Source organism: Notolepis coatsorum (genome assembly GCF_963971535.1).
Source record: "Notolepis coatsorum genome assembly, chromosome: 16".
In the NCBI taxonomy this organism is placed as follows: domain Eukaryota; kingdom Metazoa; phylum Chordata; class Actinopteri; order Aulopiformes; family Paralepididae; genus Notolepis; species Notolepis coatsorum.
Window position 1 is genome coordinate 24,772,738 of NC_140180.1, and position 23,400 is coordinate 24,796,137.

The 23,400-nt window shown below is 41.0% G+C and overlaps 1 protein-coding gene across 6 annotated transcripts in view; it reads left to right on the top strand.

Annotated features, from left to right (window-relative positions):
- The window catches only part of LOC311243288 (catenin delta-1-like), an 81,759-nt gene that overhangs the window by 303 nt on the left and 58,056 nt on the right, over positions 1-23,400 (top strand). For all 6 annotated transcript variants that reach the window (XM_084332457.1, XM_084332460.1, XM_084332458.1 and 3 more), the window contains exon 2: positions 723-793. The gene's annotated coding sequence lies outside the window, so the exon portion shown is untranslated. The remainder of the gene's footprint in view (positions 1-722; positions 794-23,400) is intronic.

Below are 23,400 nucleotides of genomic sequence, written 5' to 3' on the forward strand. Positions count from 1 at the left end.
CAAAGTCCAAGGAGTGTCTCGGGTTTGTGTTGCCTTCTGTGTGAGAGGCACACGGTGTATATAATGTTTCATTAGCTAGCTGAACCAGATATGACAACGCAGAACTAGAGTGTAACGTTAGCGCAATTATTAACTAAGTTATTGAATGCTAACTACTAACTAGCTCGTGTGGCTATTTGCTTCGCCAGACAGACTCAGTGCCATCACAGCTAAGCTAACGCTAACCCACTGTTGTGATGAACCGTCACTACGGGTTATTGTGATGCTAGCTAGTTAAAAAATTGGGTCATTCTAGCTGCAATGTAAAGCAAGTCCCTTTTGCGTTTATTTGATTTCGGGCAGGTACATTTATTTGACCATGGCATTGACGTTAACATATTGTGGCTGACGCACGTCCCATCCTCGTGATTCTTTTGTTAAAAATTACTATAACGTTAACACTGTGATGTGTACTGTACACCACCAGCGCTGTTGACGTTACCTCATCAATAAAGTCGGCCTGATTTAGCTAGACAGGTGAAAACCTTTAGTTAGTTCATAGCAAGCAGACAAGACTTGCTGCTGGTGTACATGTTTGAAAATGATTCTTGACACTTACGAGGGGGGTAGCTACTGATCGTATAATACAGAAGTAGTCAATTGTTTGTTTGTTCCCCATACCATACCTGTATATGACTAGATTTACCCCATGTATGATATGTTTGTGCCTTTTTTTTCCCCAGTTCCTGTTATCAGCTGTGGGGGAGACACTTCTATTTGAAACCGGGGAGCACAGGCAGAAGACAGTATATAGGTAAGACCGCCAGATGATGAATTTTGTAAAGTTTTGTCTATAGTTAATTCTCAATGTAATTGGACCCTTCAACTTGTTTGACAAGCTGATCATGTCCCCGGGCTCTTTAAATGTTTGTGTGTGTAGGGTGGTGGTCTTGGAGTTGTATTCTCTATAGGCAGGCGGGGTTGTGTGTCAGCTAGTGAACCTGTTGGTTGGGTCCTCCTGTGTGGACTTGTTTTTAGTAGGGAGAAGGCTGGGTGGGGATAACTGTCAACGCACTGCATCTGAATAAACTGGCTTTTCTGTTGTAAAATGCTGTTTTCATGTGGGTAGACTATGTTGACACATATTCCAGTATCTTTTCATGTAGGCTTAAGGCCTAGCTTGGTAGAGGCTGGGGATTTGCAATATGACAAAAAATCCCAGGACCAAATCTAGGGCTGCCCCAGACTAAACATGTCCCCGGTCGACCGTCAGTTCAAGTCATTAGTCAACTAGTTGTTACACTTTTATGATATACACTACCGTTCAAAAGTTTGCCGTCACCCAGACAATTTCGTGTTTTCCATGAAAACTCACACTTTTATTTATCAAATGAGTTGCAAAATGAATAGAAAATATAGTCAGGACATTGACATGGCTAGAAATAATGATTTTCATTTTGAAATAATAATTTTGTCCTTCAAACTTTGCTTTCGTTAAAGAATGCTCCCTTTACAGCAATGCAGACCTTTGGCATTCTAGCTGTTAATTTGTTGAGGGAATCTGAAGAACTTTCACCCCACGCTTCCTGAAGCACCTCCCACAAGTTGGATCGGCTTGAAGTGCCTTCTTGCGTACCATACGGTCGAGCTGCACAACAGCTCAATGGGGTTGAGATCTGGTGACTGCGCTGGTCATTACATTACAGACAGAATACCATCTGCCTGCTTCTTCCCTTAATAGTTCTTGCATAATTTGGAGGTGTGCTTTGGGACATTCAAAATCCCCTTTATCTTGTACAAATCTCCCACTTTACCAGCACCAAAGCAGCCCCAAACCATCACATTACCTCCACCATGCTTGATAGATGGCGTCTCACAAATGTTCTTCTGTGTGACCCAAACACCTCAAACTTCGATTCGTCTGTCCATAACACTTTTTTACAATCTTCCTCTGTCTGTGTTCTTTTGCCCATATTAATCTCTTCCTTTTATTGGCCAGTCTCTGATATGGCTTTTTCTTTGCCACTCTGCCTAGAAGGCCAGCATCCCAGAGTCGCCTCTTCACTGTAGACGTTGACACTGGCGTTTTGTGGACCGTACCATTTAACGAAGCTTCCAGTTCAGGACCTGTGCTGTGAGGCGTCTATTTCTCAAACTAGAAACTCTAATGTACTTGTCTTCTTGCTCAGTTGTGCACTGGGGCCTGCCACTTCTCTTTCTACTCTGGTTAGAGCCTGTTTGTGCCGTTCTCTGAAGGGAGTAGTACACATTGTTGTAGGACATTTTCAGTTTCTTGGCAATTTCTCACATGGAATAGCCGTAATTTCTAAGAACAAGAATAGACTGTCGAGTTTCATATGAAAGTTCTCTTTTTCTGGCCATTTTGAGAGTATAATCAACCCCACAAATGGGATGCTCCAGATACTCGACTAGCTCAAAGGAAGGCCAGTTTTATAGCTTCTCTAACCAGCAAACTCATTTTTAGCTGTGCTAACGTAATTGCACAATGGATTTCAAGGTTTTTCTAATCATCCATTAGCTTTATAACACGATTAGCGAACACAATGTACCATTAGAACACTGGACAGTGCTTTTCTTAAAAAAATAAGGACATTTCGAAGTTACCCCAAACTTTTGAATGGTAGTGTACATTTGAAAAATCATAATAATTTACATTTACACTGTGCTACATGTACAGAAAAATACAAAACGGTAATAATGAGCCTTTTTTAAATATACATTGTAGTACAGTGCATGGCATGTATGAAGCAAGATGCCTGTTAACACTAAGTGAGGTCATCTATCGTCCCCAGTCCCCAAGAAACACTTGGATAATGTTAAGCGCAATAAAGCATATTTATATAGGTAACCTTCCATTGTAGTGGCATGCAGCTCCGCACATATCTGCACACGGCATCAATTCATACCGTGGGCACGTATTACAGGGAAAGGCTTACAGTTCAGAAACTTGGTTGTTTGATAATGTGTTATACCTTAACGCGATATACCTTAACGCGGTATACCGTTGCATGAGCACCCCGTTTGTAGCGCTAATGTTGTTAGCTTGGTTTGGGCTCCGGCCATAACAACGTTGTATTATTCCCAGTGTTCCAAACTAAATATTTTTGCTTCAAGTACTGCAATCTTCTGTAGATTGTCCACGGCAGTCTGTTGCAGTGTGACATTTCCGTGGCAACGGGATATTTTGATCCCAAGTCTCTGTTGCAAACCCTAGGCTACTTAGCCTAGATTAGCTCACAACAAGTATCTAGCTAACTACTAACTTATCCTGCCGGGACCAGCTGTTTAAACACAAATAACTGTCCATGACTGACTGCGTCACCAGTTGCCACCCACTTCCTGTGTCCGTCATCTCAAATTAAATGTCCATATACTGACCTAATTTTGACAAGGCGCAGCTCCCAAATGAAATCTTTCTTTTCTATGGCCAATGAAAACTTGGTCAACCAACGTTTCGTTGACTATTTGGGGCAGCCCTAATTGAATCAGTTGCTGAGACTATTGCTTCTGCTCCTGGGTGAAGCCTGCAACAACAATGGGATTTATTGTGGTTTAAGATGAGATGTCAACATTTCTATTTCTAGAATATCTCAATCATGAAAATATCCAACTCTTGAGAATCTTCTGCCTCATGTCTGGATGTAGGCAGAGGAGGGGACAACACTTAATTACATGCATTATAAAAAGTACTAAAGCTTTTATTGTTGTTGTAGCAAACTTCAACAAAATAGTTTATATTTGTTTTATTGTCGTGTGTTTTAATCATTAGGATTCAGTCTACAATTAATCTGTTGTTACTAGGATGTGCAGCAGGTGCTACCACTAATAACAGTTTGTGTGTATGTAATGTATGAATGCAAACATCTTCGCAGAGGCCTTTAATTAATACATCGTCTGCCAGACCGTTTTTTATCATTGATGCATGGTGCCAGTACTGGCTGCATTTGTTCTTTTTAAGTGTTTAGGTTACTATACTGCAGTATATGTCTCTGTTTGTGTGTGTTGGGATGTAAGTGGATTAGCAGGCTAATGCCTCAATCCCATTACAAGGCCATGCCCTACGTAAACCAGTGCCAATGGCATTACACTGACTTATCGGCAAACAAGGGTGTCAATTACATTGAAATGCCGCAAAACAATGTTTTGTTGTTCTGTGTGTGTTGCTCCTGGTGCTGGTGGTGGCAGGTGTAGGCATAGAATTTCATAAACTAAACAGACGTTGTATTATGGTATGTGGCTGTGTGCATGTCTGTAGATGTCTTTTGACAGGGTTGAATGAGTCACACTGACTGACTGACTGACTGACTGCAGAATCAGACAGAATGACTCGTGGTGTGTGTCAGGGGCAGGATCACATGTTAACTGTGTGTAGTGTATGTCAGGGCTGGGGAGATGTATCCAAAATATCACTTATTCTTGGTGTTGATGGTATTTGTCTTTTACATTTTTTAATGCTGCTGCAAGGAACCATTTTTGTATGAACTTTTATGTATATATTTTTAATCTTATATAATTTGTATATATATTGTTTGCAACGGCATAATACAAATCCATACCTGCACGGATCCACGATGGTATTCCTTCATATTGGGTTGACCTCCCAGCCCTGAGGCACTCGGCCTGACATTTGACCCCGTCTTCACTGAAATCATAGCAGGGACAGACTGGACGTCCTCTTGTCCTTCTACTTTGTTATTGTATTGTGTGGTGTTTTTCACATTATGACACACTTTCTTTTAAATGTGGGAAACCTTTTTAATAGAGCTGTTCCGATACCATTTTTCCTTCCCGATGCCGATACCTATGCTTTGGGTATCGACCGATACTGATCCGATACCAGTGCATACATTTAAAAAATAATTATTATATAAATTATAAAACTTTTTTTTTCTTTTTTTTACAGCTACCGTTTTATATATATTTTTTTTAGTAATAACTATAAAGTAATGGTATTTATTCAACAACAGGTGATTGTATAGATTAGTATTAATGTATGCTCAATGAGTTCACCCACGGAAAGGTTGTTGTGACATTGATTCCGCACGGAGGTTACACAACGTTGTGGCACTTCCTAGGCTCCGTTTAGGTTAGCTACTGTAGTAGCGGAGGCTCTGTTGTGATTTTTAATGCACAATAAATATTCAACATTCTCTTTTGAGACTCTGCCTCAGACTCTTATCATTTGGCACTAAAAGCTAAACATTGTCACCGCCGGTAGCATGGCTGTCCGCATTATGTCATTAATTGCGTGCATGTGTGGGAGAGGTTGATCAGTTAGCCACGTTAGCATGAGCTAGCAGTTAACGCGAGCTAGGTTAGATGGAAACAAGACAATATAACGTTACTGGTGAAAAAGTGATTTACCTTGGAATACTCCTTTGCCAACTTGCTGTACTTTGCTTGCAGGTCTGCAGCCATTATTGCTGGATTATGAATAGCCCCAACTTTAGCCAAGGTAACGTTAAAGCTAAAACTAGCTTTTTGGTTAGCTCTTCAGCTAATGCTAATAACACCAGCAAGCGAATACATCAGAGCTCCCCGTAGTGTTGTCACGATACTGGAATTTCGACTTCGATACGATACCTTGAAAAGTATTGATACTTCGATATTATTTCGATATAAAAAAAATATATATATATATATATATATTTTTTTAAACAAATTTAGCTTCAAATTTAGCTTCTCTCTGGTACTATAAGAGAAGATAAATATAACAATTTTAAAACCCTTTGTTTATCTTTAGATCACACATTTAAAAATAACTGTTCATCTCACTTCAATCATTTTTATTGCAAATGCAGAACATGGTATTTTCTCAAGCAGACAGATGTAAACACTGTAATCTGTGTTGCATGTACCTGACAAACTGAACTGTTTGTATTACAGTTAGTAACAGTTTCGTTTTTATTTAAAGATAACGAGAGGGGGAGAGGGAGGCTATGCTCGGAGCATTTTAGTAACGTTACATTTTCAACAAGATTGCTGCTATTTAAACACTTGATGGAAACGGGGTAACGTTAACCTTATGTCGACTGTAGTATTGTATGACCTCGGCATAACGTTTAAACGTTAACGTTACTCCGTTTCCATGCAGTAGTTATAAAAGTGGCCAGCTAAGCTAACAGAGCTAACGGCTAGCAGTAGAGAGAGAGAGAGGCTATGCTCGGAGCATTTTAGTAACGTTACATTTTCAACAAGATTGCTGCTATTTAAACACTTGATGGAAACGGGGTAACGTTAACCTTATGTCGACTGTAGTATTGTATGACCTCGACATAACGTTTAAACGTTAACGTTACTCCGTTTCCATGCAGTAATTATAAAAGTAGCCAGCTAAGCTAACGGAGCTAGCAGTAGCTAACGTTAGCTGGTAGCTGTAACTAGGGATGGGTACCTTTCACATTTGAACCGGTACCTGTGAATCGATACCGGTACCCAACGGTACCTTATTTCGGTACTTTAGTCTCAAGAAATTAAATTTACCTACCTCAGTCGTAAAAAAAAAATCCAAACTTCAAATAACTACAATTTCGACAGTTTTCGGCTTGTCATTGCTCCGACTGCTTTGTTGTTGAATCAAGTCAAATCCTAGGTAAGCATATATTGTGCGTGTGAACATTGACATGAAAAGAAAAAAGTTAAAAAAAAAGTAAAAAAAAGAAACATTTATAATTTTTTTTTTGTTTCTCACTTGATTCGATACTCGGTAGTACCGACGTGTTTCGGTTCGGTACCTCAAAAGTACCGAATTCGGTACCCATCCCTAGCTGTAACGTTACAACGAATCAGCTGTTGATATTATGCGCCATCAGTAGACAACGTATCATGTATTAAACTAGAGTTAATGGTTTAATGCTTCAGTCACAGTGACGTTGAAAGAGCAGCTGTCACGAACCTTTCATTTCTTTATGGAGATCGGCGCTGGCACTGCTCTAACACCGCTTGCAAATAGCATTGGGGCATTTGTAGCTTGTCCTTGGTTGTTTACTTGAAACCCGAAGTACCTCCAAACAGCACTTCTGCTGTTTTCTTTATCCACAAGCACAAGTTGCGGAGGCTCTGCATTTACCATCTTCAGCTAAAATGTTTGTTTACTAACTGAAGAAGACGGCTCTCTGTGAGGGGGAGGGCTGGACTCGGAGGAGCCGGGGGGGCAAGCGCGCTGAGCGCTCTGAACAGCGCGTCAACAACTTGCGGTAGAACACTCGCCAGCTGGTACCGATACTGCAGAAAGTATCGGTACTTCGGGAAATGAGTATCGAAGCCGTTTTAAATATTCAGTATCGATATGTATCGATACTTCGATATTTTTGACAACACTAGCTCCCCGTCACACTGCTGTCGGGACGATGGCATTTAAGAAAGTATCTGCTGTTAAAATGACAAACAAACAGCATTGACACTTTAATTCACGGTCGATTAAAAACACGTTTGTTTTATAATGCTCAGCTCACTCTCAGTAGGAGGATACCGTCCGCATGTGTTGTTTATAAATGACGTCGTATGGTATCGGAGCGCAGAATTAGAGGGTACTCGACCAGCATTTTAGGCAGTATCGGAGGCATTTCCGATACTGGTATCGGAACAACTCTACTTTTTAAGTGAGGGGAAACTTCAGAAACCTATTTTTAAATTAATGGAAAAAAATACATCGTCTATTAATGCTAAAAGAAAAAGTTTGATACTGTATCACATTTCCCAACCATCTATCATCAATTGGATGATCCAACATATGATCAAGCATACCTAAGCAAATATGGCCCAGCCCCTTGTGGCAATTTGCCCCCTTTTTTAAAGTTCAGTTTAAAACACATATCATTGTTTTCCTGCCAAACTTAATTTCTCCAATATGTCAACATTTCATGAATTAAGTAACCGATTGATTTCCCCGTTGACATCTATGTATTTTCGACAATATCCAAGATCCTGTTTTCCACTACCAGGGTCATGAAAACATTGTTGTTTTGTCAGAGATTATATTAGTTGTCACGTTATAGTGGTGATGGGAAGTATAGTAACAATGGGAAGCCTTGAAATGTGAGGTTCCTGCCAATGATCATATGATTGGCAAGTGTGTGTGCTCTGTTGCAACAATCCTAGGTCCATGTAGCAGTGGACATGGCTGTCACGATAACTGCAATACCGCACTATTGACAAGGCACAGGGGATGGCAAGCAACCGCCATGCTGCAATGTTCAAGCACTAGGCCCTTCTTGTTTTACATTTCAATGCGTGTGTATTGAATGTAAAATAAATTCATAATGAAAACTAGAGTTAAGACCCAATAAGGGTCTTCATATGCTCACTGAGCCGTCATGTGACCATATGGGGTGAAAAGAACTTGACCTGATCTGCTTCTCAGTTTCTCCGATTGGATTACTTTACCTGATCAATGTAACGTTGCATTGTAACATAGCTGGCTTGCTGGATTTGTCTTGAGATATTCTGAAATGCGATTTAGGAATTAAGACAAGCATTTCTCCTTCGATGTTAGTATCAACTATGTTTACTTTAACATTGCACGTGATTGGAGTGGAATCGGCTGCTTAGTAGGGGTGGGAATCATCAGTTTCATCACGATACGATACGATATCGATTCTTTGGACAACGATACGATATTTGCCGATATCACAAAGTCTGCCACGATACGATACGATACGATTCAATTCAGGTGTCTGCGATCGATATGAGGCGATATTATGTGCCCATTTAACACAATCAGTCACATTTAGATCAACTAAAAAAAGGCTACGGAAATATCAATTGATGTATTTATTTTTGAGCTCTTCCAGACATTTAAATGAAAAACAATCTATTGTTTTTAATACAAATAGACCTCCTGTTCACTTTTGTTTTTATATATTGAGCTTTAACACACACACAGACACACACAGACACACACACACACACACACACACACACACACACACACACACACACACAGTCCCCCACAGCCCCCACCCCTCCTCCTTCCAAGTCCCCTTTCCACTCTCCTGTTCTCTCTCACGGTTAGCTGCTTAGCTTTTAGCAGCCAACGCGACGTTCATTTAGATATTTAACGCGACGTTGGCATAAAGGAATGGCGACGATGCAACGCCTGTTATATGCATTTGACCCGTTGCGGGGAAAAAACTGCACAGACTTATATCGGCTCGCAAAATAGACGCTCTGTAGTGCTTTACAGCAGACGCAAACACTGCTGTAATTTCTACATGGAGTTTCACAATACTGGGCGCCGGCGGATATGACTCGCGGGGATTTTCAAAATAAGAGTATCGCAATATGAATCGATCTTTTTACGTTGCGTCGATCCTATTTGATTATTGATAATAGATCGATATATCGATCTGGATCGATGTATTGTCCCACCCCTACTGCTTAGCGGTCAAATCTGGGTTTCTGTTATCCGGTAATTACAGTTTTTTTTCACCTGGGAAATTCGTTGGAAGTCTGGCATATTTAAATCTCTCCGGTCATAATGTCCTTATTTTTATTTGGTTACCAAGTAATGTACGTTACCACTGAAACCGAAAACTCGCTCAAACAGAAGTCTTGTGCCCCCCCCCCACGCCTCACAGGGTTTCAAAGCGAGACGTCTGCTCAGCAGAAAAACACACGGTGGAATCTGCTGCACGAGAGATTACCACGTTTCGTTACCACGAAATACTACTGCCATAGCATTATCTAAAAGATAAAAACAATGGTTTGTGTTTGTGCATTTCCAAATTCTGTCACCCACTTTCTGTAGTGTTCATAGATACGGATGGACACGCTTAAGTTGTTGACTTGTTGGTGACTGTTTTGATTGACGGTTTGAGCATTAAGCATCGGGGATAACGTAATTGCAATAAGCTCAATAAACAAGGATAATATTTCACAGCACTAAAATCAGGATAAATTAAGTTGCTAAATCAAAAAGATATGGCTAATACTGCATGCTGTTGAGCCACCGTTAATTTTCCCCCTCAGAAACTCGGGCATATCTTTTTAGAGTGAGACAAGGGATAGGCTAAGAGAAAAGGCTCTTTCAAGGTTCAACGGAGAAGATAAGTGCAGCACGCTCCGTCCCTCTGTTTAAAGTGATTTATTAGCAACAACAAGTTAAAAGCACGACATGTCGTCCTTGGAGACCATCGTCGATAGTTGTTTTTTCTTCTTTCTGGTTAAATCTGGAGAACGGTGGTCTGTGAAGAAGGGATTGGCCGAAGGAGCAAGTGGTTTGTGGTAGGGCTATGGTCGGCATAATGATCGTAGGGGATTTTCTCCATAGATCATTGGTTCAGTCAATAGGGGAAGTTGACCATCCGTCATTTACCATAATATACTGCCTATAGAGGCAGGTATTCTGATGGTTTATTTAGGTCTCTGTCTGCGTTTTCTCTGTTGAGGAAAGCTGCTATTTGCAAGTTTGTCCTATCCAGCCCACTAACAAATTAGTTGAAAAGTATCTTCTTCAAGAGGCACTTCTTTTTTTATCCACTTTTTCTCCTTATTTTTCAGTTTTTCTCCCATCCCAATTTTGCCTCGCCAATTCTCCCTTCAATTCTCCCCTCCCCTGTCTCGAACGTTGCTAGACTATGCCTCCCACTGGTCGGCTGCAGTGAGGACCAAGCCTTGCATCACGTGTCCCCTCCGGTACACGAGGAGGCAGCTGTCGCATCTTTTCACCTGCACAGCGTGATCTCTCAGTGGCGAGGAGTAACGCGTGGGAGGCTCACGCTGCCCCCGATACTTCCTGATTCTGCTGTACAGGCGCACCAACCGACATGTAGGAGTCGCTGTCCACAATGTCCAATCCCCACCCACCGGCTTTCCCACCCTCTAAGGGCATGCGTCCACCTATCTCACAAAAACGCTGGCAGTGCAGAAAGAAATCTACAGCCATCTTTTTATCGTTTTTTCCTGCCGCGGTTTTGCACATATAGCATATTTTAATACACTTTATTGTATATTAATTATATATAGTTATTGCCTGACACCACAGTTCGCCCTTTGCTTTTTATTAGCTTTTTAGTAGTGTATTCATGTAGTTATTATTATTAGTGTATTTGTGCTTTGTCGCGAATCTCAATGGCCCGTCTCTTGTGGGTAAACAGCCAAGACAGGCAGGCAACTCCGGTGTCAGGTTACAAACAGAGTGGGTAGATATGAATGGCTGTGATTGGTTGTCTGAAAATGAGCTCAGCGCATCGCTCTGAAGTTCAGAAAGTTTCAACTTTAAACGCTGTGTGCGGCCGCACAAAAAAGCTGAAAAAAGAAGCCGACTGCAGCGCATTTCCTATAGGCGGCGCATGCGGCCACATACGCTCCCTCTCCATTGGGATACATTGAAAAAAGACGCTTGCGCCCATAAATATGAGATAGGTGGACCCGGGCCCTAACACTGCCAATTGTGTTAGTATGACGACCGGCCAAGCCGGTAGCAACGCCGAGAGCTGGGCTCGATACCAGCATCTCCTGCGTTAGTGGCGAGCCCCTTGCCCACTGCGCCACTCATCCGTCCATTCAAGAGGCACTTATTGTTCTCAAACTTGTATTAAATGCTGATCAAACTAAATATATGGTATTCACAAGAGCTAAGAAAAATTACATCAAACTTCAGATTAGCACTTAAACTTTATTGAAAGAGAGTCGACTCACATTATAAAAATATATGCATCTGGATTGATGAATTCACTTTTAAAGTTCATGTTGAAAAGCTGCAGATGAAACTTGGCTTTCTTTATAGAAATATATAACTTGTTTTTCCATGTTTAGAAAGAGAATTGTTGAAACTATTACTCTCGGTCTTGGATTATGGTGACATAAAATAAGTGCTGTGACCACCCTTAAGCCCTTAGATACTATTTATCACTCTGCTCTTAGATTGATTACTAGTGATACCTACAGTGCCCATCAGTGTACTCTTATGAAAAGTTTAGCTGACCCTCTGTGAGGCGAGAGCCACATAGTTATATGTATATTATTTACAAAGTTCTCCTAAACAAATGACTAACTTACATCACCTCACTGTTAGATTTCAATGTAGGAGCTTGTCAAACCCGCTCTCAGGACAGGATTACGCTACATGTTCCTTGGGTCAATTCCGAACGAACTCGGAAAAACTGCGTTTAGCTTTTGTGCTTCAGACTCGTGGAATAATCTGCAATGCACTTTAAATATTGACTCTCTGGTAACACTGGGACATTTTGAAAATGTACTTTAGCATCTTAATGATTTTGAATGTAATTGCCAATGCTAATATTTCTGTCTTGTCTGATTTATCTTTTTATATATATAAAATAGCTTTCTGCCTATTATAATCACGGAATTATTGAAAATGAGGGTCCACCCTCAATAATTTCTGAGGGCCTAAATAAAGGTTGAATGAATGAATGAATGATGCCTCTACTGTTGGCAGATAACTTGCAATTGTATTGAGATTTATAAACCGCCATCTTCTAGGTGAAAAATTAGGACCAGTTCCGGCTTTGGCGCTTTGACCAACAAGCGACGATGACTCTTTACTCATCCCCAATGGAGAATCCATAACTTCCTGTTTCTCAGGAAGTAACCAGAAGGGGAATGGGGGGCGGGGCGGTGGCCGTGTTTTCATTGTTCAACGAAACCCACAGTACAGCTGACTTCCGAAAAGGCGTCAAGGCCAAAGTCAGCAACTGAAGCAAGAGAGCCAGGCCCAGAGTGGAACGACTGGGTCGGTGGGGGGGGGGCGGGCTTCAGGAGTTGGATCTGAGGTCAAGTGTCGGGAGCATATAACATGCCAGTGCTACACACAAATACATGAACACACACCCATATCCATATATGCATGTCTGTGCTCACGCAGAGACCCACTCTCTCCCCGTCGATAGTCGTTTTTTCTTCTTTATGGTTGAATCTGGAGAACGGTGGTCTGTGAAGAAGGGATTGGCCGAAGGAGGAAGTGGTTTGTGGTTAGGGATGGGTACCTTTCACATTTGAACCGATACCGGTACCGGTACCTGTGAATCGATACCGGTACCCAACGGTACCTTTTTTCGGTACTTTAAAAAAAAATAAAAAAAAATAAAAAAAAAAATTTTTTATTCATTTTTTTTTTTACTTTTTTTTTTTTTTTTTTTTACTTTTTTCTTTTCATGTCAACGTTCACACGCACAATATATGCTTACCTAGGATTTGACTTGATTCAACAACAAAGCAGTCGGAGCAATGACAAGCCGAAAACGGTCGAAATTTTATTTACCTACCTCAGTCGTAAAAAAAAATCCAAACTTCAAATAACTACAATTTCGACAGTTTTCGGCTTGTCATTGCTCCGACTGCTTTGTTGTTGAATCAAGTCAAATCCTAGGTAAGCATATATTGTGCGTGTGAACGTTGACACGAAAAGAAAAAAGTAAAAAAAAAAAAAAAAAAGTAAAAAAAAAAAAATTAATAAAAAATATTTTTTTTTATTTTTTTTTTATTTTTTTTTCGGTTTCTCACTTGATTCGATACTCGGTAGTACCGACGTGTTTCGGTTCGGTACCTCAAAAGTACCGAATTCGGTACCCATCCCTATTTGTGGTAGGGCTATTGGCCGGCATAATGATCGTAGGGGATTTTCTCCAGAGATCATTGGTTCAGTCAATGGGGGAAGATGACCATGGTCCGTCGTTTACCATAATATACTGCCTATAGAGGCAGGTCTTCTGATGGTTTATTTAGGTCTCTGTCTGCGTTTCCTCTGTTGAGGAAAGCTGCTATTTGCAAGTTTGTCCTATCCAGCCCACTAACAAATTAGTTGAAAATGATCTTCAAGAGGCACTTATTGTTCTCAAACTTGTATTAAATGTGGATAAAACTAAATAATAAAATGTATATGCAAATAAAACGATAAATACGCCATTCACAAGAGAAATTCTAGCAAATTCAAGATTAGCACTTTATTTGTAGAACTATATAAATATTTGGGCATCTGTCTGGATTGATGAAATTAAATAATAAACCACACAAATACACGAACACATATGCATGTCTGTGCCCATGCAGAGCCGCTATCTCTCTCCATCTCTTTCACACTTGCGCTCTCGCTCATACAAACTTCTCATTGTTTCCCGGGCCTCCTGGACTGACAGCTGCAAATTCCCTCCCCTGGCTGTGGTTTACGCACGAGAGTGTGTAACGCGGTGAAAACACATTCCCAAGTAGGCTCTCCTAGAAACCATCACTTTCCCGGTGTATAATCCATCTTGTAGGTTCATAGTTAAAGTCGTATGTCAATGACAGCAAGGCTCATTACAGAGTAAGATAGTGGAATCAACATTCCGTGCACTTTAATTATTGTGTGAGCGAGAGAGAGGGAGAGATGAGATAACGTGTGTATGTGGGATCCAATTATGGAATAATTATTGTCTGTGATGGAGAGGGAAATGGGAGAGCAGCCCAGCTAGCGTTTGTATATGAAATCAATCTGGAGAGAGGGAGAGAGAGATAGTATGTGTGGCTGTTCTGCCTGTGTGTTTGCGCTGGGGTCATGGTGACCGTTAGATGTGCCCTGAGGCTCCGCCCCCACGGGGCATTGTGTATACAGAACGCAGAGCGCTTGGTTTAGTTGTGTATGTTTGTGAGAGGTGGGTGGTGGTCTTGTGTGCTGATCTAGCTCCAGAGACAATGCTTGGAATGTGACATGTCCTTTTATCTTTTCCTCAACACTCCTGTCCTTATCTGTCCTCCTCCTGCTGATCTCCAGTCTTCTCTCTCCATTTACTTTTTGTACTCCTTATCTCAATTCTTCTGTCTTGAGATAGTCAGTCAGTCTGTCTTGCTTCTGTCTGTCTTTTTTGTCTCTCTCGCTCGCTCTTTTTCTCTCTCACTTGAGCTTGCTCTCCCCCTCGCTTGCTCTCTTTCTCCCTCCCTCCCCCTTTTTTTTTTTGCTGTGACCAGCAGCTCTATAGGTCAGTCTGTTGGTTGGGCTACACATATTTCTCCACCCTCTAGCAGCCACAGGTTTGGCCCTAGGAGGCTGAACGTTGGCCTGGAGATCAAGTGTGTGTTTTCATGCGTGTTCATGCCAACTGGCTAAAAGAGGACACAATGGGAGTGGCCTATAGAGCAAAAAAAGGCTTTTTCATTCCCTCTTCGCTCTTGTTTGCTTTTGTCCCTTATCCTTTAGTTTACCCTCCTCTTACTCTATCTTTAATTTAAATGTCTCCCATCTCAACGTTTGCTTTTCTGTGTGTATGCGTGTCTCTTTGTCTGCTTAATGAAATATTATTTGTTGCCTATCACTATTCTGTTTGCTTACTCATTCTCTCCTGTCGTTTTTCTTTCTCCTCTCTTTCCTCTCCCTCTCTGTGTTGTTGGTATCAGTTCTGTCCTGGCTTTGACCATATAAGGGCATGTATTACAGGACACACCAGCCAGTGGTTTGCTCAGGTAGGAGCCTCTGGGCCCTCCGGGGCGCCACCACAGCTATGCAAAGGCAAACTGTCTGTGATGTCATCAACTCGAGATGATGTCACCACTTCCTCTTTTACACCAAGGCTAATGGATTAGAGGCTGAGTCAGAGTCTCCTAGTGGGAGATTGGGAAGCGACACATGATGACAAGAACTGATTTGGAGCACAGAGCATGATCCCTCCGTACAACAACTTTTCAGCTCCTACCAGTTTAAACAGATGTTTAATGATTAATGTGTAGTTAGAAACCATTGACCAGGGGTAGTCTCTAGTCTAGTACTCTAGTGTGATACCTGTGTTACTATGTTCAGGCATCCGAGTACATTACTTAATGTAATTACTTATATATATATATTTTTTTTTATAAATAGAAATAAAGCCCATTTAGTTAATTTTGGCATATTGGTGCCCAAATACAATTTTGTAAAATACTAAACGTCTTTATCAAGCGTGTGTACGTTGCATTATAAACTGAACATGTCTGCATGGATGGACAGCAGCTATTTTTAGGTTTCAAGTTAACACAATCCCGCCCAAGCACGGAGATCTCCGTGTTTCGATTCCACCCGTTGTGGACAGAAGCACGTATATATCTGTGGCAAGTTGTTATTGCTTTTATTCCATTTTAATAACCTATTCAAGGTCGCCGAGCTGCACTGCAGATTTACCCTACTCTTTGAATTCGCCAAAGTGCAATACCAGCCAGATCCTCTTAGGGGCGCTATCGCGATAATGCAGTGTGCCCTGTGGCTGAACGGATCATTATTTTTTTTGACTTTCAATGGAGATTTCAGTTAGCAGCATTCTGGACGTGCAGCATGTAGCTTGGATTACGTTTTGGATTGCGGATTTCACTATGCAATAAGGGGATTTATCATCAGCCAATGCACATATTGATCTACCAGATGGCGATCGTTAACGGGGAAATGCTCGGGGGGGATCCAACCGGCTCATAGTAAGATCTTTTTCATGTAAAGTACAACCCGATCGGGCATTGTTTTGATAGCCATCCAGGCGATCGGCCTATGTGGCTACTTAGACGAACACGGTTATTGGTAATCAATAATAAGAAACGACGTCCCCCGCCCCCCCCCCCCCTTTCATGCATACATGCTTGAGGATCGTGCCGATCATATGCAGTTTGAGTTATTTCTGTAGCATATGTATAACGGAAATGCCATTGGATATAACGTTAATAGCTATTAGCCCTTTATCTAGCCTTCCAGAAAATATACTATACCAAATGCCGTATAACGCTTATATTCACGGCGCTATAAAATGAACGTATTGATGATTTTTTTTTTCTTTAAGCCATTTTGAAGGGACGGTTTATGGACTCAATTGACAATGAGGATGGACAGATAGCAATACTATAAAGTATAGATTTAGCTCTACAAACAGCCCCACGTCTGTTTACATTTGCCGGTCCTCTTGAGTGATATTAGACTCATTCCAATGGCCCCGAATGTGTTAATGTGAAGGAGAGAAGGAAGGCTCTAGAGACGACACGACAGGTTACATAACGATAGTGGAGGATTTGGAAATATTTAGGATTTAAACCCCACAGCAGCGAAAGCTTGACTGGAGAGGAGCTCAGAGGACCAGTTCAGACCAGTCTTGTTTAAACACTTTCAGTGCCGGGCCATTAACATGGTTGAGCATGGTTAAATGCCACCACCCACTTCAATGATAGCGTTGTGAATGCATAATCTCTGTTTTAAATTATGCGTCTAATCTGCCTGTTGCTTATCAATGACTTGTTTGCAGTCAACATTGTCGAAACGGATTGTTTTTTAATCTGTTCATTTCCGATTTAGAGCATTTTGAAAAGCCCTAGTTTTTCAGGAACATATGATATATGATATGATATGATATGATATATATGATAAAAGGCATTTACTGGAATATTCGGGCATACACAAACACGTCATTTTTCGGCCTATTTATGAATCGTTTTCAAATAAACGCTAGATTATCGATAGTATATGTGTACTTATGCACGCTATAGAGGCGGGCTGAAAAATCAATTCTCTCATTTCCTGATCAGCACACACACACACACTAGGGATGGGTACCTTTCACATTTGAACCAATACGGTACCGGTACCTGTGAATCGATACTGGTACCCAACGGTACCCTTTTTCGGTACTTTAGTCTCAAGAAATTTAATTTACCTACCTCAGTCGTAAAAAAAATCCAAACTTCAAATAACTACAATTTCGACAGTTTTCGGCTTGCCATTGCTCCGACTGCTTTGTTGTTGAAGCAAGTCAAATCCTAGGTAAGCATATATTGTGCGTGTGAACGTTGACAAGAGAAAAAAAAAGGTAAATCTATTTTTATTCCCCCCCCCCGGTATCTCACTTGAATCGATACTCGGTAGTACCGACGTGTTTCGGTTCGGTACCTCAAAAGTACCGAATTCGGTACCCATCCCTAACACACACACGTTGATATCTCTGTGAAAAAAGTTCTGATTATCCTAAGACTGGTAAAATAGATTCCTTACCTCAGATTCCTGATCGCCATTCCAAATATCGATCGCGTTTATTGATCCAACGCTGGGTACTGGAAATATGTATTCCACGCTGTTTTGGGGCTCGGCAATGAATCTGATCCTCTCAGGTGACTTGCCCGAGAAGTAAAATGAGGAAGCAGGATTCCCCCCCCCCCCCCCCCCCATGTGTTTCATTCAATCCATTCCAAAGGGGTGCAGTACCACAGGGAGAGACGATAGGGGGCGGTATTTTCCCAAAGCTCAGAGTTTGCAGCACTAACGTGAGACTAGATTGATGAAATATGAATTCAAATCGCTAATAAAAAAAAGCAAGATATATTGTCGCTGGCACTTAACGGTCGGCATGAACTAACGAGAAATCTTGTCGCTGGCACTCAGTGTTAACGTTGGCTAACCTGTGTGTCTGCTAGCGGGGGATGAATAAATTGTCTTGGTTGCTGTCGATTGTTCTGAATGGCTAAAATGAACTACATTTCTTGCATACTAGTTTCATTATTTGTTTGTGGATTAGCTAGCCGATATCCCTCATGACTACTGACAACCGACAGACTGACGGACTGGGAAAATCAGGGAGGCTAATGCAGTAGAGGATGACATCTTGTTGTCAAATGAAATCAAAACGATTTGAAAAAACAATCCCTTTGTTGTGAAATGCCTCCAGTCCAGACACTCCCATCAGCCAGTCACGTCATCCATCCCTTCCTTCCTACCACATAGGACATACCCCCGTCCCCATGCTCATAGTCATATTTCTAGATAAGAGGAGTAACGGCCTCCAGCCTGAGTGAAAGACTAGGAATCAGTCTGTCCCAGATGACGTGTGTGTGTGTTAGTCAGTAGAGACACAGACGAAATCACAATGCTGTTGGACATTTAATTTTTATGGCTGTTTAAAGGGCAGGGTGCAGTCATATCAAAATGTGATGTCTCTCCCCCCCCCCTCCAGGTGAAACTGTGAGTCACCAACCCCCCTCTCCTCCACTAGTTCAAATGCAGCTCTCTACTCGAACACACACACACACACACACACACACACACACACACACACACACACACACACACACACACACACACACACACACACACCTGCTACCAAAAGTGTAAATGCAGGTCTTTGTTGCCTATACCGCCGTTCCCTTTCATTCCTAATGTTTGTGTGCAGGTGCACATCAGGTAGAGACAGAGCTTGGAATGACATCAGCCACACTACTGGTCTTCGGTCAGCAGCATAGACGAGAGAGACATTGGAACAACTGCGACAGAGAGGCACAGTGAAATTGAGTCCCTATTGCCGCCTCCTTTTGCCTCGCCGGACCGGTTAGACAGGTGTTTGCCGGGTCTTGTTTGTGTTAGTTGTGGCGCTCCCATGTACAGTAACCTAACCAGCGAGGCCATGGGGGTCTGGTTGCCTTGGTGTTTTTTTTTATCAGTAGATAAAGAGGAAGTAACTAAGTACATGTCTCTGAGTCTGCTTGTTTGTTTTTAAAGGTTTCTCTCACTCTTTCTCTCTCGCTCTTTCTCTCTCTCAATCTCTCTTTCTCCCTTTCTTTTTCTCTCCCTCTCTCTTTCCCTCTCAGCGCACAATGGCAAAGCAGAGATAATAATAGAGAAGGAGAAAAGGAGGAGGGAAGGTGTGAGGAAGAGAAGTCGATAAATAAGAGGGAAGAAGTAGGGATGCAGTCATACTGCGTCTTCACTGCTGTGCTGACACTGATTATAATACGTCTTCACTGCTGACACTGATTATTATAATGCGTCTTCACTGCTGACACTGATTCTCTAATACGTCTTCACTGCTGACACTGATTATAATACGTCTTCACTGTGCTGCTGCTGACACTGATTCTATTATGTCTTCACTGCTGACACTGATTCTAATACGTCTTCACTGTGCTGCTGCTGACACTGATTCTATTATGTCTTCACTGCTGACACTGATTCTAGGGATGGGTACCGAATTCGGTACTTTTGAGGTACCGAACCGAAACACGTCGGTACTACCGAATATCGAATCAAGTGAGAAACCGATTTTTTTTGTGAATCTTTTTTTTTCCTTTTCCTTTTTTTTTTTTTCCTTTTCATTTCAACGTTCACACGCACAATATATGCTTACCTAGGATTTGACTTGATTCAACAACAAAGCAGTCGGAGCAATGACGAGCCGAAAACTGTCGAAATTGTAGTTATTTGAAGTTTGGATTTTCTTTTTACGACTGAGGTAGGTAAATTAAATTTCTTGAGACTAAAGTACCGAAAAAAGGTACCGTTGGGTACCGGTATCGATTCACAGGTACCGGTATCGGTTCAAATGTGAAAGGTACCCATCCCTAGTCTTCACTGCGTGCTGACACTGATTATAATACGTCTTCACTGCCGACACTGATTATAATACGTCTTCACTGCTGACACTGAGGCTGCGGTTACACTATAGCCAAAACAAAGCGTTTCATTTTGCTTTTCAGAACGCTGCGTATTGGCAGGCAAGTTAGACGTTGTTTTGTCTCGTGAGCACCGAGTGATGTATATACATGTAGTACAATGTAGGGCTGACCTTCGAAGCTTTTTTTGGCAATCGAAGCTTCGGGGCCGAGCTTCGATTTTAATTCGAAGCTTCGGAGAAAAAAAAAAAAAAATTAATTCTTTTTTAATAATTTCTTTTTATTTTTTATTTATTTTATGTTGTGGGACTTTCGTAAACGTTGTTGTTTTTAAATGTGCTCTATAAATAAAGTGGGTTGGATTAATTAAGTAGCCCCTTTCGTGACTGACTCATCCAACAAGGTTTCACTCGGCTGTGTGATTTAATTCAAGGTGGATCGCTGTTGTCGTTTGAACAACTTCAGATTTCATGGGAACTACCAATCCCCCAAATCAAGAATGTTTAAGATGAATGAAGTAAGATTTTGATTATTTGAAATATGGCCTGTGTAAACTAAACTATGCACAGAATTATGTCAGTCTACAAGGTCCGGATTCTACATGGTCCGGCAATGTAGACCTTGTAGACTCCACTACAGACCAATTATCAGTGAATGTTCATGCATTTTTAAGAAGGGCAACTTCCACAAAAAAACAAAGAACTCACCAAAACATCTCAGTAGCACCTTATCTAAATGTTATATTTCATATATGGAGATTCATATTTATTTATGTATTGCATGCATTTCTACATTTTATTTCCTATTTTGTTTATTCATCCCAGTATCTTTCTTTCTTATGTGTGGAATTCTACAAGGTGCGCGCACACACACACACACACACACACCTACACACACCTACACACACACACACACACACACACACACACACACACACACGCACACACACTTACATTTAGTCATTTAGCTGACGCTTTTATCCAAAGCGACTTACAAGTTCTGTACGACAAGACAGCAAGAAGGGTACAACTCTATCAGCTGAGTAACAATGTTCATCAAAGTGTTGCGTGTTACAGTGTGGGTTAGTTTATTAGGACAAGTGCATGACAGTAAGGTTAGTCACGGTTAGATTTTTTTTTTTTTTTTTTTATCATTTCAGATAATGGTTGAAGAAGTGAGTCTTTAGTCGACGGCAAAAGATTGGACGGGATTCGGCTGTCCTAACTGGGATGGGTAGTTCACACACACACACACACACACACACACACACACACACACACACACACACACACCTACACACACACACCTACACACACACACAAATCGAGGTAAAAAAAAAATGCGTTTTTCTTTTTTTTTTTTACTTCGATTTTTTTTTTTAATGTTCGAAGCTTGTGCCATCGAATCGAACGTTCGAAGCTTTGAAGCATTTAAGACAGCCCTAGTACAATGCCAAAGCAGTAGGTGGCGATGTAGTTCAAACATGAAGGCCATTTTCAACCAATCAGAAAGGTTGAACGCGTCACTACACTTCCTGCTCAAAAACAAGAAAAGCCACCATCTTTAAATACCTCGCGTGTCCATTTAGCAACATAGCATTTATTTTTCAGCAAGAAACAAAGTGCAATAAACAAAAACGGATACATTCACTGTGTTCTGCCTCATTTGTTGATGAAACAAAACCAACATCAACACAATTTACCACCAAGAGAGGAGAGTTTAGTCTCACAAAAAGATCTCTGATGTTGTTAGCTACATGCTAATGTGATTGGCGTTTTCCATGTATATAGTTAGCATCGACGCTATCGTACATTAACGTAGTAACGTTATCGCTAGTAGAATAAATGGATGAAAACGTTATTTAACAGATTGCAGAATGGGTACAATACGGCTAAATACAAACAATTGTTAAGGGGATGCAGACTGTTGTAGTTTGGACTGTGCCTCTTATCAATAACTTGACAACACATGAAATAACCGTGCGTGTGGACACCCTTACATTAGAGTTAGCCCTACCACTGTACTTGTCGGGAGTTTTCAAAACGAAAACACCCTTTGAGCGTTGCCGCTAGGAAAACGCGTTTTCCTGACAAAACGGCGTTGCCCTTTAACTTGGACATGCAAACGAAATAATACGAAAACTAAACGTAAGTGTAACCATGGCCTGATTCTAATGTTTCTTCACTGCTGACACTGATTCTATTATGTCTTCACTGCTGACACTGATTCTAATTAGGGCTGGGACTTTAGCGCATTAATTTCGATTAATTAACTACAGAAAGAATTAAAAGTAAAAAAAATGTATGCATTTAATCACATGAAGATTTTTTCTTTATTGTGTAAGAATGTTACCTTTCAAAGGAGACCAGACTCTTGCATGTGCTATAAGTATAACGTATAATAAATTCATAAAAAGAATGAAATAAGAGAAATTGAGATCAATCAAGAGTTTTTTTTAATATATATAATTGTCAACTGTTCTGGAATGTACTTGAAAGTACTGCGAAAGTGCTTGAGTTTACAAAAGGTCCTTTGCGCTATATATAATTCCTAAAATTGCTGCACTTTGTTAAAAATTGCATTGATCTGTTTGTCTGTGTAGTAGCTAATACAGGATTTTGCTGCTTAAACGTATGTATAATGTAGGCGTGGACGGTATAAACGGTATACGGTATAAATTTGCTCTACGGTATGGATTTTGACTATACCTTGTAACCGGTAGAGCAGCTCTAAAATAGCAATGACGTCATGTAACCACAGCGTGACTATTTCACTCTCATTTGCCCCTAAAAATAGATGGAATTAGTCATAGATAATAGATATGTGCAAACTGAAAAAAGTTATTTAGGAGGCTTCGAGCAGTGGGCGTGTCAACACGCAATTGTCATTTCATAATAAACACATATCACCGCGGCACACAGCAAGTTTCAATTTCAGTTCCTGGCATTTTTAACCAGTGGAGAAAGGTAAGAGATTTCCCATTCTATGTTAATAAAACATACCTGGTGATCAACTACAGTTTGCTGTGAACATTATGATGTGTGTAGTGTTCTGATAACGACGGCTGGGCAGCGGGAGCTGGAT